Genomic DNA, 7,911 nt, shown 5'->3' on the forward strand with positions numbered 1-7,911 from the left:
GCCAAGAATTTTTTGGCTTTTGAGAATCCACTATTCGTCTGTTTTTATACAGACAGGGAATGCTGTTTTGTACAAGGATTGCTTGCTTGCCATAACAATCATTCCATAAATAAAGTTAGATGTAGCCATGAATTTTATAAAGAATTAAACCCAGGTACTATCAGAGATTAATAAACTGTAATTCAAACATGTATACATAAAACTGTGTATTCCTACTTCCAAAGTCACTCCCATTGAAGTAACCAATTTCCACAGGCAAATGTATACCTTTCATTCTCCTCACTGTGTTCATATGTACACACATATATATGCTCATTTTCTCCATATAGATTTTACCTTTTAAAGTATGTGATCAGTATTGCAAACTCACCTACAAGTTGATTTTTTTCACCTAAGAATGACCATATCAAATAGTCCTGTCCAAGTAAGTTATTTGTATTTGTTACACAGTAAGAATATTTTTTCTTTAATTCTAATGGTGAACAAGCATGTTATTTCCTTTATTCTTGCAACTACATATAATGCTGCAATATATGTAATCTTTATGCATTGAAATATTCTGTGGTCTAGATTTCCAGAGAAGGTTTACTAAGTCAATGGGATAGGATAAGGGTGGATTAAGAGTGATGAGTGAATAGTAACAAACATAGATAGATAGGAGGAATATGTTCTGATATTCCACAGCAAAGTGTGATGACTGCAGTTAACTGTACATGTTATATATTTTATGAAGATCTAAAGGAGAAGAGCTTAAAGACATTAATATAAAAAGTCAATAAGGAAATGGAAACATTAATTACCCCAAACTGATCAGGGAAATTGCTATACATGTTGAAATATCACACTAAACCTCATTAACACGTATATTAACATATATTAGTCATACAAAATAAAAAGTAATGAAAAAAAAGATGTTCAAAATTGTGATCTTAAATCAGAAATATCAAATTTCTTTAAGGAAATTGAGCCATTCATACTCTCATCGGCAAATAATGAGTACACATAGCCAAATAAGAACCTCACCATCAGTGGAAAACTATTAATGTTTAATCTTTATCAAAAGGTACTTCCATGGATGATGCTGAATGTTTTCCATATACTTTTGGTAACACACATCCCCATTTTGGAGAATTGCCTGTTCATTTATCATCTCGTTTACCTGTAATCATTTTTAACTTTTTGAGATTGGATTTAAACCTGTTCTTTGCGTATTAGGGATATTGTATCTTTGTTGGTTCATTCACTAATAGTTTCTGTCATTTTATTGCTTTTTTACTTTGGAAATCTTCTTTAAAAAAATCTTTTTTCATTACTGGATTAAAAAGTACTCACACACTCAAGATTAAAAGAACTCGTATATTTTGTTGTATAAAATTTTAAACTTATACTCTCAAATCACTTTTATACTATTTTGAAACACTAATCTGTCACAGACAACAAGACAGAGCCACAAAAGTATTTAACCATTTCTCTATTTTTCAAGTAAACTCCAAACAAGCAGAAGCAGGTCCCATGTAGAGCATTTTGTTCTCAATCCACTATTCTTTGCAGGAACATCTGTGGTACTACACAAATTAATACTACTTTATCTGCCTATTATAGAAATAGTATCCTTTCAACCTTCTCCTGAATGCGTCTTTCGCTTCATTGTTCCTCAAGCTGTAGATGAGAGGATTCAACATAGGGATCACCACAGAATAAAACACAGAAATCACTTTATTGATATCCAGGGAGGAACTTGAGCTGGGCCGAACATAGATAAAGAAAAGTGTCCCATACAGGATGGAGACAACTGCCAGGTGAGAAGAACAAGTGGAGAAGGCTTTTTTCCTACCATCAGCTGTCTGGATCTTCAAGATGGCCACCAGGATGCACACATAGGAGACCATGATGATCAGACCACTGACCACTCCTATAGCTCCAACCAAGACAAAAAGGACCAACTTATTGATCCAGGTGTCAGCACATGCTAGGGGGAGCAATGGGGAAATGTCACAGAAAAAGTGGTTGATCGCATTTGAACCACAGAAAGGTAAGCAAAAAATCAACGTTGTGTGAGTTGTGATGTTTATAGCAGCTATAGCATAAGGCCCTATAACCAGGAGCACACAGATGTCCTGGGACATAATGAGTGTATACAGCAAGGGCTTACAGATGGCTGTGAACCGGTCATATGCCATGGCAGCTAGGAGAAAACACTCAGTTCCCACAAAGAGACCAAAGAACCACATCTGTGCAACACAACCCACAAAAGAGATTCCTTTTTTCTCTGCAAAAATATCACACAGCATCTTAGGAGCAATGGAAGAAGAGGAACAAATATCTACAAAGGACAAAAGGCTAAGAAAAAAGTACATGGGAGTGTGGAGCCTGAGGTCAACCCATATGAGAGTGATCATCCCCAAGTTACCCCCCAGGGTGACAAGATAAACAGAGAAGCATAATGAAAATGACAATCGTCTGATGGAAAAGATCCGAAAGGCCCAAAAAATGAAACTCAGTCACTGCTGTCTGATTCTTCTCTTCCATTGGTCAGCTGGAATTGGTCTTAAGAATAAGAAAGAATTATTTTATTACAAAACTGCAATCATTAGTAACTACAAATAATATTTTAAATCAATGATCTCTGTATTCTCTGCTTCCATCCACAATGATCCACCTTTGCACTCTAAACTCCCTCAGAATATAAAATTGTATTTGTAATGGGAATCACTCTCCATGTTCATAAACAATATTAGAGTTGTGCATTGTCAGAAAGTTCTTCCTTCCCTTATTGGCACACATTAATTGTACAAATTGAGGGGTTTAAATGTGATATTTCCATACATACATTCAATGTACTTTGACCATATTCACCCCTCTATTATTCTTTCTTTTCACCCATCTCCCCAACATTCCTCTTTTTTCTTTACATTCTTGAAATGAGTTTCTTTTATTATTCATTTTTTTATGGCACTGAGGTTTGAACTAAAGGCCTTACACTTGCTAGGCCAGTGCTCTACAACTTGAGCACAAGTTTCCTATTTTAATGAGTTTTGCTTTGCTCTTTTCACACATGCATGAATATACTTTGATCATATTATCCCCTGTCCTCTCTTTTCCTCTTCCCACCTCCCACTGATCCCCTCTGAAATACTCTCCTGTTCATATTCATATCTTTTTATTTATATCTATATGGCACATATGAGAGAAAACATGTAGTGTTTTTCTGAGTCTGGCTTACTTCATTAACATGATGATCTCCATCCGCCCTAAGACAGAAGAGACTTACTCCATGACAGATGTGAACTTAAAATAGGCATTAGAACCAACGATAGAACGTGAAAAATTGGGATGAAAGAAAATGGGGTAAAAATTTCTTTCAACTGCATAATTTTAAGAAAAAAATATGGTGTCATGAAAGGACATGTGATACCCTGCTTTACGGATCAAATTATCTGGCTAATTTTGGCAGTCTAACTTATTGTAGAAATTATGCAGAAAATTAAGCATCTGCTGAACAAAATACATACAATTGTTTTACATAATTTCCTATGTTGTACACAAACTTCTTTTAAGGCACATATTAGAAAATCAGTTCTATTAACGGTGTATGTCAAATGCCAATTGTATAGTTTATTCAGGAAAATTCTTCAAGAATATATTTTTGAGGACCCATTAGTTAAAGAGCAAATAAAGTTGTTTAAAACTTCTAGAAGAAGATGATTATATGGAAGAATTCATATGAAACAAATCTGGTTTCTACAGACTAACCAATTAATGACCTCTATAATTAAAAGCAATATACCACTCAAGTTCTAGAATAATTATTTTTGAAACCCTATAAAATGTTTCAAATGGTTAATAGTGATTTCTTCTGTTTGAGTCATGATTACTTTCTCATTACCATTTCAATTTTCATTATGTCTTGTAAGTGCTTTTATTCAGTCACAATACTACTGTAGGATTGTTTAGGATTGTTACTTATTGCAGAAATGCTCATATTATTGTGTTCCAAATAGACCAAGTTAAGTATTTGGGGATAAGGTTTAGTGCAAACTGTTTCCAATTTTGGTATAATCACTAGTTAACTGGATAGGTTAGTAGGTAGATAGGAAGGTAGGTAATTAGGTAGTTATTTGAATAAAAGTCATTTCATGTCTTCTATAAAGAGATCAGGATAATACTTACGCCTTTCCCAGGTCTTATTTTTTATGGTCTTAGATTTTTCATGAACATTCTCTCTGTCTCTCTCTTTTTTATAGAGTTAGGTATTCTTGATTGGAAAATAAAATTGTATATATTTTACATGTACAATATGGTTTTGAAATATGTATACATTGTGGAATAGTTAACTCAGGTCAACTAACTTACATGTTACTACAAAGAATTACCATGTTTTGTTCCTCCTTTAAAGGGATATGGAAAAGTGTGAAAGCACTTAAAATATCTTAGCAATTTTCAAAACTACAGTGCATTTGTTGCTAGAAGTATCTCTATAGTGAAAACATAGGCAATTTATTTCAGAATGTTCACACAAACCAATTGCTTAGTGTCATGAGGATGTGAACAAAATGCAAAGTCTCCTCCCGTTAGAGAACCTAGGGTGAAAACTTGTGTCCTAAGCTTCAAACTAATATTGAGGTTCCAATGCAATACTTGAAAAACTTCATATTGTTCAAAATTCAGCACACTTATTAATTTTAGGAAACCTATTAATTATCCTTTTTACCTACCTCAAAAGGAAAGGATCATTTTCTAGATGTATGGAATGTCCAGCATCCTTCATGGTGATGACATTTCCAAGACGCAAGACTTTCTAAGCAGTTGGCAAAGATGTATCTCATTTTGGTGGGCCTGAACATGAAGCGAAATCATGACCTGAACATTGATTCACAAACTGCACAAGATAGGGGAACTTTTCTTGGGAATTTGCACTAATTTAGAGCCAGGTCCCCAAAGACCTTAAACCTCAAAGGCTTACACCTGAAGGAACAAAATTAAAATGATCTCAGTAGCATTTGGACCAAGTGTTATTTTCTAGCACTTATTTCAAAGAAAGAGTCCTAAGAAAACATTGTGTGTCTTTCCTCACTGAGATTCTGTTTAACAGGGAAGCAATTCTTCATTTGCAATTCCTTTTTAAATAACATATATTAATTGTACAAAGTGGGGTTTCATTATGCCATTTTCATAATATATTTTAATCATATTAACCCCCTTGATTATCCTTTTTGTCCTCCCCTTATCCCCTACCAAGTCCCTATTAGTCCCCCTTTATTTACATGTCCTATTTTCCCCTAGATTCAGTGAAATTGTAGTTGAGCCTTCTTTTCTATCAGCAGAGAGTTATGCAGTAAGCAAACAGCACACCTGGTATAAAGGAGATTGCTGCCTGTGTTCTGGATCCACATCATTTAGGCATAATTGCCAACTCCACAGCTTATTGACCATGTCACTCAGCAAGTTTTAAAACCTGCCTGTGCATTATCCCCTCAGTCTCTATATTAGGGGAAAAACCATTTCTAGCCCACACAGATATTGAAAGGCTTTTTTGAAGTAGCACATTCAAAGTACATCAAAGAATGTTCAACACAGAGTAGCATGTATTTATTATTATAAAGGACCTAGAGCATTCTAACCAATAATACAAAAATAAAAGACTAGTTCAAAGCAGCATTTATCTCTATGTAATAATTTTTCAGGAAAAGAAAAACAGTTACTGAACTGCGAAGGAAGGACATATCACTTAAGCTAGAGTAAATGAGACTATTTTATGAAAGAAACTGTCTGGAAGATAAGCAAAATTTAGGTAAATTAAAGTTATGAAAGGAGTCATTCCAAGAAGTAATAATTGGGGAAACAGGAACAGAAGCAAGGACTTTGTTAGGGAGAGAAGGGCAAAAGATAAAAGAAAGTGTAAAATTGGATGACATGGGTTGAACTATCTCAATTCTCATCAGCTGAAAACCTTATTTTTCATCTCATCAGTACTAGCTGATAACTCATGCTGAAAATTCCCACAATTGTTCTTTGGCAGCTCATTTTAAATCTACTAAGTATTTATTTTTTAAAAACAGGCCTGGATGCAGCTATATTAACATCAAACTACATATATGTTATTCAAAAAAAGTTACCAAGGATAAAGAAAGTATTTCCATGATGAAAAAAAGCTACAAGAAGACATGATAATCCCAATATGTGTGCACTTAAAACCCAGCTTCAAAATATCTGAAATGGGCATTGAGGGAATCTAAGAAGAAACAAATAATCTACAGCTAGAGTTGAAGATTTCAACATTGTCTCTCAACAATTCATAAAACAGACAGACAAATGTCAGCAAGCATGTAGATGACTTAGACCATATTGTGATAAAAAAAATAGCATTTATGGAACACATGAATCAGCAATAACAGAATACCATTATTTTTAAATATTCTTAGGATATTTATCAATACAGACCATATTTGAGGCCATAAAATATCTCATGATTTCAAAAGGATTCACTTCACTGAAAGTATGTTCTATTCTCTTTATGTCAACCTAAACATAAAGTTTTGAAACCCCTCCCCATCTCAATGAATAAGCCTGGTGTGGTAGTATGCACCTGTACTCCCAGCTACACAGGAGGCTGAAGGTAAGAGGATAGTGGTCTGAGGCCAGTCTGGGCAAAAACATGAGACCCTACCTGAAAAATAAATAAAAACCAAAAAATGGCACAACTGAATGTTAGAGCAACTGCTTAGCAAACCTGAGGCCCTGGGTTTAAGCCCTAGTACTACTGAATAAAACCAAATGACAAAGGGGAAAAATATTTTAACAGAATGAAAATGAAAAGACAACAAGTAAAATTTAGTGGAATATGGGTAAAGAAGTATTTAAACTGTCAACATTGGGAAAGTTTAAAATCAATGACTTCAGAACCCCTCAAATATATCAGGCCCTTATCCCTGGAACCTGTAAATGTTACCTTATTTGGATAAAAGGATTTTAGGTGTAATTAGATTAATAGTCAGACATAAAAATGTTTACCTTGATCATTTCAATGGGGTTTAATGCAAAAATCAGGCTTTCTCATACAGGTAAAGAAATTATCAGTGTGAAAGCAGAGAGAGATTGAAGTGGTTTGTCCACCAGTCAAAGCTTGGTTGCAAAGCAGGAAGATTCAAGGAACAGGTAGAACTTTCAGATGTGGAATTACCAAGATGTCATCTTTATTTAGGACCAGTTTGTGAAAAATTGTCCCAACAAGCATGGGAAACTAATAAAAAAAAGGAAAGAAACATTAAAAATCATAGTGGAAAATCAATAAAATAGAGCACAGAAAAATAATTAAAATGAATTAAAAGGAAATTCATTCACTGAGGATGTCAATAAAAATTAATAAACACAGTGGCTTAATAAAGAAAAAAGGACAATACTAATATAATCCATTGTAGACACAAATCTATAAATCCTGCAGTTATTAAAAGGATAAATAAGAATCATGAATAAACTTATGCTGATAAATTCAACAAATTCCTCTAAACACACTCGCAAACTGCACTCATGGAGAAATAGACAACTTGAAGAGCTCTACATCTATTAGCAAAATTGATTTATGTATGAAAATGTTCCTATAAAATCATAACATGCGCACTGGCTAAATGTTTAAAAAGAAATAAAACAGTACCCACATACTCCCAGAATACTGATAATGAGAAAATACTTCTTAAGTCACTTTGTGCCAAATTACTCTGATAATAATACCATATCAAGGCATCATAGTAAAGAAAAAATACAAGCCAGTGTCTTTCATAATGATAAACATAAAAATTGTTTATGAAACTTTAGAAAATTGAACCCAACAATTTAACGAACTGGTGTGCATTCTAAGAATGCAAATTTGCTATAACATTTGAGTTTTTACAGTGCAATTCACTATGTTAGCAG

The 7,911-nt window shown here is 33.8% G+C and overlaps 1 pseudogene; it reads right to left on the reverse strand.

The window, feature by feature from the left end:
- Window positions 1-1,580: 1,580 nt before the first annotated feature.
- LOC109676816 (olfactory receptor 5G29-like) lies at window positions 1,581-2,529 on the reverse strand (annotated as a pseudogene).
- Between the last annotated feature and the right edge of the window lie 5,382 nt (window positions 2,530-7,911).

Source organism: Castor canadensis, chromosome 1 (genome assembly GCF_047511655.1).
Source record: "Castor canadensis chromosome 1, mCasCan1.hap1v2, whole genome shotgun sequence".
Lineage (NCBI taxonomy): Eukaryota > Metazoa > Chordata > Mammalia > Rodentia > Castoridae > Castor > Castor canadensis.